Below are 7,352 nucleotides of genomic sequence, written 5' to 3'. Positions count from 1 at the left end.
AATTTTATATTAAGAAAATGAGACCACACATTAATTTAATTGCTTAAGGGAAGAAAGAAAAATTGAAAAAAACTTCTATAATTATGAAAAAAATTCTAAAAGTTACATAATTCCAAAAAGTATTCATAGTCTGACCATTTAACTGATGAGCTCTCTAATATCTTATTCCAGATGTCAAAATTAGTACACGTTTCTCATAAATTACATATTTTTTGAAGAATATTTAATTACATGGATAATATCTATGAAATTTTAAGTAAAAAAGATGGAATCATTAAATAAAACTAAATTTATAATATGACAAATTTTTGCAAAACATAGTATATGTATTTATATGTGGATACTTGCATAGATAAAATTAAAAATTTTAGTTAAACAATTACAGTAGTAAGATTATTAATATTTTTCTTTATTATTTTGTACTTTCTAATTATTTTAAATCTTTATCATATATTTTTTGGTGTCCAGGAAAGTCATCCAATAACAAGTAACATTAAAAATAAGAATGAATAACAGTAAAAATTTTGCAACAGTAATCATTTTACTTGTAGGCTCAGATGAATATTCCATGTGTACATGATGAAATTTAAGAGAGAATGGAGGAACCAGAAGTTTTTATTGCTAATTTTCATAACTGTAACACTCCATCTAAGCAAGTTTACAACCACTAATGTTAATAAAAACTGAGTAAAGATTTATAAATCTTTTGCTAATTAGAGATAATTTCTCAAAGTCTTGCTTCTGCATCAGCAATATTTTCCTGAAAGACATACAGAAAAATCTTTACTACTAGTGAGCTAATCTTCCACTGCAGTCTGTTTTTCTGCTGTTTTAATGAGGAACTGTATTCTCAGAGTTGAGTCCTTTTCATTGGCAGTAAGAATGCATGTATCCAATTCTACTGTAGGAAAAAAAAGTAAGAAAAATCCCATACCATGATGTCTACATGAAATTCCTCTGAATACAATTGAAAATGAAAAATATGAAATAGATTTCTTATAGCTCGTGGTGGGTCTTCTTTGTGTTTTGTTTTTTGTTTTTAACCTCGACATCTTGGTCTGAACTTCCCCCAATTTGCTTGAATGAAGGCACCTGAGGCTGAGAAATGTGCTCGTAGTTGATGTCTGACATGTCACTAGCAGAAGATGCATTTACCTTTAAAGTTTAAACTAGCTTCATCACTCACAGGCAGTTCTGTTCACCCATCATATAGAAAATAAATATTATGGATTTTCTACATCAGTTTCTGGAGCGAATGCATAATTAGAGATCAACAGGAATATTTATCATTCAAATTTAACCTGGGCAACAAGTAGTACTCAGTTTTCATTTAGAAATAGTTTCAAAAATGAGTATAACTTAAACAGGGCTTAATAATTTCCAAAGTTTTTCCATGTCTTACATCAATTCATTTACTTAATGAGCAAGTGAAGTAGGTGAGGCTGCATCATCATATCATCATCATCTCTATTTTAAGTAAGAGAAAAGAGAGGTTCAGAGTTAAATGCATTGTTCAAGGTCACAAGAAAGGATTCAAACCCAGGTTTTCTGATTCTTTCCACTGTACAACATAGTTTGTTCATTAGACATCCAAATATCAGAATGCATTTGCACAAAGTAGAAAATTTCTGCTGTGGCTTCTTTTGTAACTCATTAACACTTTTCGTAAAAGAAGAAGAAATCCTTGACTGTACGAAAATTCCTGGATACCAAAGCAGAAATTTTTAAGAAAAGGTTTATTTTATACCAAGTATTTCCATCGATATTAATTTGCATCTTTGCGACTCATTTCACAAACCATGTCATTTCTTTGAATCTGGAAAGCCTAACAACAGGTATGAAAGGCATTTAATGGCCTGAAATCAAGGAAATAACCCAGTCCCTGGATGACGGCAGGATTCAGTTCTGCAGAACTGTTACCAGCATCAATCAGTGTTCTCAGAATCACAAAATAAGAATATCAGTATAAAAAAAAAGTTCAAGACAATACAAAAAGCTAAGATTCATAAGAAATATAATATATGAAAATAAGAGAAATTTCCACTATAGAAGACAGAGCAGCATTGAGAATGAACCTATTGAGGCTTCACCTCTTGAAATAGACACAATCGGAGAAGTTAAGAAGCTTTGTTCTACTCTTTTGACCTGTCTCTTGAACTAGAGAACCAGTGACTATGTCGATGGATCAGAAAACTTAGTGGTTATCCCTGATTATAGGTGCTTCTCCATGTGATGGCTAAATGACTGTACCTTACTTGTGTATTAGTTATTCAGAAAAAGTTACTGGATAAATGTAAGGACTGAGAGACGTTAAGAATTTCAATTGCTGTAAATGATCTGAAAGGAATTTTTAAAGATTTTTTTTTTTTAGTTCAGTGTTAGAAAGGATGAAGCAGTGGAGACAGGATATTTCATATGAATAGAGCAAAAATGCACAGAAGATGGAAGAAACTGCTGGAAAATTGGACTTTGAATGCAAATTATGCATTAGTGTGCCCTCTAGTTGAGGACAAATCTCATTAGCAGATTTGTTGTTTATCTGAGAAGTGGGACTAAGAGCAAACATTTATTATCAAGTCCAGATAGACTTTACCTAGTTGGGAGATAGATAAAGAGGTAGAAGCAAAAGTAAATAAATGAGGTCTGTAGTAAATTAATACAAAACAAGGGGGGAAAATGTTATTCTAAAGGGTCAAGAAGTTTGAGAAAATAATTAACTATAGGATTCAGAAGAATATTTCATAAGACCTGACTTCATTAGCAAGAAAGCATAGTCCTTAAAAGATAGAGTACTGTAAAGGAAGCTATTAAAAAATCATAAGCTAAACACAGAAGAGAACAGAACAATATGTAAAGGAATATGGATAATATAACAAGGATTTGGAGGCAATAAAAATGTAATACGAGCACTAAAACCATGCTACTGGTATGGTGGACCAGATTGCTTGTGCCATTCTTCTTGCTCAGAACAGCTAGAAAGCTAGACAAAATATAAACAGTATTTGTTTGAAGCTGTCGGTGAGCTACTAAAATGGAAGTGATTTGCAGGAAACGAACTCCGAGAAAGAAGCAGACCTTGCATTTGGTACTGCCTTTCTCTTCAAGAAAGTTGCTGATTCTGAAAGTGTCACCTTAAAGGTTGAGAAACGGATCAGAGTTTATGATGGACTAATGGGGCTGGTGCTGTAAAAAATGAGATTCAGAGTCCACCAAAGCAGGGAGGCCCTGTTCCACACACTTGGCTTTCAGTAGGGACTGTGAAAGGCTACAATCTAGGAGTAAGAATAAATCAGAGAGAAAGAGAGCAGCCCTCTATGTTGGGGATCAGGAAACTTTTTCCAGGGCCAGATGATAAATATTTTAGACCTTGCAGGCCACACAGTCTCTGCTGAACTACTCAACTCTGCTGTTGCATCATGAAAGCAGACGTAGATAATATGTAAACAAATGACATGACTGTGTGTTCCAATAAAATTGTTATGAAAACAGGCCTTGAATCCTGTTCTTCATTAGCACCTGAGATTATTGAGCAGATATTGGCCATGATTCTAGGGTCAAACAAGCAGCCAGAGTGATAGACAACTGCTTCCTGAGTGAGAGGGGAAGACAAAGAAGGATTCAAGAAACCTCTGGTACAATCTGAGGTTACTCCTTGTGTAGTAGGTAGAATAATGACTCGACCCAAATGTCCCAGTTCTAATTCCCAGAACCTGTGAATATGTTTTGTTACTGGCTAAGGGTAATTAAAATTGCAAATAGAATTATGGTTGCTAACCAGTTCACCTGAAGATAAGGAAGAATATCCACTGTAATCTTAAGGGTCTTTAAAGGTGGAAGAGAGAGGCAGGAGAGTCAGAGCTGGGGAAGGAAACATGACTATAGAAGCAGGAAGTAGAATTATTCAATATGAGAAAGGTTTGATTGGCCATTCTGGCTTTAAAGATGGAAGCGAGCCGCAAGACAAGAAATACAGGCAGCCTCTAGAAGTTGGAAGATACAAGATAATGGGTTCTCCTTAAGAGCCTCCAGGAAGGAATACGACTTTGATTTTACCCAGTGATTTTTACCCTTTGATTTTGGCCAGGCGGAATGGTATCCCCTACCATGGCAAGAGAACTGTGGTCATGAAGAATCATCAGGAAGTTATCAATAGATGAGAAAAGCACTCCAAGAGATGGAGTCGTTTTGAAACATCTGCCAGGTCCAAGAGGATGCTTGTGTCAACAGTTAAGTGAGAACTTTCCTGCCTCCCCTACACTCTGCCCTCTGATTGCTTTTTTTTTTTTTGCCTCTTTCTGCTCCGAACTCAGTGAACAGGCGAGGGAAAGGAGTAGTGGCTGCTCCTTAAATATGGTAAGAGAGTCTTCAGAGGGACATTCAGAGAGCCTGATATGGTCCCTTGCCTGAGTAATCAATCTAAAGGCTAGTGACTATAGCTACTGGCCTGAAGCCGGGGAGAGGAGGAGGGAGAGGATAAAAGGCTGGGCTGCAGCTGGAGTTATATAGTTGAAGGTCATGGGACATGGCTGAATACATGGGACTGTGCAAGATTCCCCAGGGAATCTTCTCCCTACCCTTCAAAATAAGAACATGGAGAATGAATCTGTGAGAAACACCACCAATTAAATGGTAGAAAGTAGAGTAGGAGTTTGTTTTAAATACTAAGAACAGCTCCTCATCAAGCCCTCCTTTTGGTCAAAGGCCCCCATTTATAAGGCCTCTTCCTGACATCAGGGCTTCAGTCTGTGATCATGTAAGAGGTCATGGGTAAAAGGTCACCTAGGAAATAAATCCATAAGCTTGATGTTACCAGTCTGTAAACTAATGAATGGAGCCATTTAGCTAGAGATGTAAAAAGGAATAGAACTCCTCTGGAATGAACTCAGGGTTATTTATTAGTCCTTTGAATCACACTCTCATTTACTCTTATATATGAATAGTAATATCACCAGGAATGTCTTCTAGAATGCAAGTAAATGATAATAACTTTATTAGCAATAATGTCAACTTACTGGTCTATACTTTTCCAGGCCTTGACTAGGTCTTTTTTACATAATATTGTTAATCTTCCCCAGAATAAAGAAGGAAAAGTGTATTGATCAAGGACACGAATTAGGTCATGGCAGAGAATTCTTATTTCCCATGCATAGCATCAGTGAATGGTTTGTTCCAGCCTATTAATTATTTAAATAGTTATTATCTATGTTTGTCCTTCTTGCTTAAAATGAAAACTGCTGACCTAAGCTTATCTGCATAATGTCTTGTAGCAATACAGAGAGTGTGTGCAGGACCTTTTTTTAGCAGAGAAGAAAGAGAATGAATGTTCCCAGGAGCCAGGCAGCATGCCAGTCATTTTAACATACATTATCTCATTTAATTATCACAAAAAACTTGTAAAATATGTATCTTACGTTCCCTGTATAAATGAAAAGACCAAGGTCACTAATAAGTGGCAGGGCTCAAGGTATAATCTCAGTGTCTGATCCCAGAACCTAGAATGTAGAATTAGACCCTTTATTCTTTTCATGTACCATTCAGAAAATGTGTTATATGTCACAGTTCATTTTATTTTTCCATATGCCCATGAAGTAGGCATGAATAAATGATATGATGCTGATTTTACAGACTGAGCCTTTGTAGAACTGAGCATAAGAGCCAGTTTAGGTAATCTAAAGAGTCAATGGATTTTTACCCAAAGAAATGTATATGTGATCTGGAAAGCATGCTCTTCTCAACTAGGATTGCCTTGTCGTGGTAGGCTGAAAAAATACCCTTGGCTCAAAAAAATTAATTTACTTCCTAATTCCTGGAACCCATGAATGTTACTTTATTGGGCAAAAGAAATTGAATATTACCTTATGTGGGAAAAGATATTAAGTTAAGGATACTGAGAGGCAAGAGTTTATCCTGGATTACCTGGAGGGACCCTAAGTGCAATCACATATATTTTAGAAGAGAGGTGGGAGGAGCTTTGAGACAGGATGTAGAAGACATATACACACAGAGAAGGTGATGCGAGGATGGACTGGAGAGAGATGCTGCCATCAGCTAAGGGATACTGACCGTCACCAGAAACTGGAAGATGCAAGGAATGGATTCTACCCTAGAGTCTCCCCAAAGGGAGTATCACCCTGCTAACACTTTCATCTCTGACTTCTGGCCTACAAAATTGTGAGAGAATAAAGTTCTGTTGTTTTAATCCACAAAGTTTGTGGTAACTATTATACCTGTTATTTGCTCTTAATTAAGAAGTAATGTATTCAATAGAAACTTTCCCTAAATCCCTGGGTGATGCTGGGAGCAAATAATATGGTTTTGAAATTATCAAAAATGTGTTTCTGAAATTATCAAAATACTGTTTTAAACCCAAACTCTATCACTTATGATCTCGGGTAATATATTTAATGCCTGTAAGTTTTATTTTCTTTGCTTATAAAATTGGGAGGTTAATAATATCCACTAAATACAATTGTTTGAAGAATTAAATGAGGTAATGCAATAATAATGTATGTAGCACAACACTGGGCACATAGTAAACATTCAGTAAATACTAAGAATAAGAAAAAGAATAAGAACCTAAAAGACATGCTAAAAAATATACAAAGTAATAAAATTATCATGCTATGAGTTGTAGGTATAAAAAAAGTTATAGGAAAAGGCAGAAAAAGAAAAATAATAAAGAATGACTTTTCTGAAACCTTATTTAAGATGATTTTGAGTTTGCTAATTTAACATTTACCATGAATATAGATGAAAAAATTCTAAACAAAATATTAGTAGATTTGATCTAGAAATATTTTTAAAAGTATAATACACCTTGAGATTGTGGTGCTTATTCCAGTAATGCAAAGTTGATTTTATATTTAGTATCTGATTTGGGGGTGATGGTATGTGGGTGTATACAATTATCAAAATTAATTGAACTAAGCCCTTGATAGCTATGTTTCTATTTTAATTATATCTCAATACAAATGTAAAAACCAAATATTTACCGGGCTCAGCCTTTTAAAAATCTCACAGAAGTGTGTTTTCTACTTTGCTGTGCTTCCACAAAGAGAAGGGTGTAATATATAAGAAAAACATTAAATTCTTTTTCTTTCTATAATAGAAATTAGTCTTTACACATATTACTGTAGTTCAATATAGAAAAGTGAATGCTTTATTTCTTTTAGTTGGAATTTCCTTTTGCCAGTATTCCATTGTCAGCTCCACTACTAGCGTAGAACATTTAAGATCACTAAAAGATTTCTGGGGACTTAGATCGTGAAACTAGACCTTTAAGGTCGGGTGTAGGGATGTATTTTTAACCCCACACCACAGAATAATTGAAATATATATATATATATATATAC

Source organism: Pteropus alecto, unplaced genomic scaffold (assembly GCF_000325575.1).
Source record: "Pteropus alecto unplaced genomic scaffold, ASM32557v1 scaffold114, whole genome shotgun sequence".
NCBI classification, from domain to species: domain Eukaryota; kingdom Metazoa; phylum Chordata; class Mammalia; order Chiroptera; family Pteropodidae; genus Pteropus; species Pteropus alecto.
This window is presented reverse-complemented; position numbering follows the sequence as displayed.